This window comes from Echinops telfairi, unplaced genomic scaffold (genome assembly GCF_000313985.2).
Source record: "Echinops telfairi isolate 266 unplaced genomic scaffold, ASM31398v2 ScPeMD7_2;HRSCAF=8, whole genome shotgun sequence".
NCBI lineage: Eukaryota > Metazoa > Chordata > Mammalia > Afrosoricida > Tenrecidae > Echinops > Echinops telfairi.
Window position 1 is genome coordinate 15,265,293 of NW_022103898.1, and position 445 is coordinate 15,265,737.

Here is a 445-nt window from a genome sequence, read left to right on the forward strand (position 1 = left end):
GGAGAAGTTCGGCCAGCGTGCTCCTAAGAGGCAAGAGCGACAAGTCTTCATCTCACGTAGTTTGTGTGTGGTCAGGAGAGACCAGTCCCTGGAGAAGGGCATCATGCTTGGTAAAGTAGAGGGGCATCCAAAAGGAGGAAGGCCCTCCAGGAGATGAGGGATTGACACAGTGGCTGCCACTGTGGGCTGAAACATCCGAACAATGGTGAGGCTGGTGCAGGACCAGGCAGTGTTTCACTCGGTGGTACCCAGGTTGCTGGGAGAGAGCATTAATGGGGCAGCACCGAACAGCAAGAAGGATGGATAAAGTGTGTGTGTGGTACATACACACAACGAATTGCTATGCATCACTTAACATTTTTTTTTTAAAAAGAAAACCTTTGTCATGAAACCGCAAAGCGCTTCCTTGCGCAGGTAGACCTTGTGGAACAAAGTTAGTCAAACA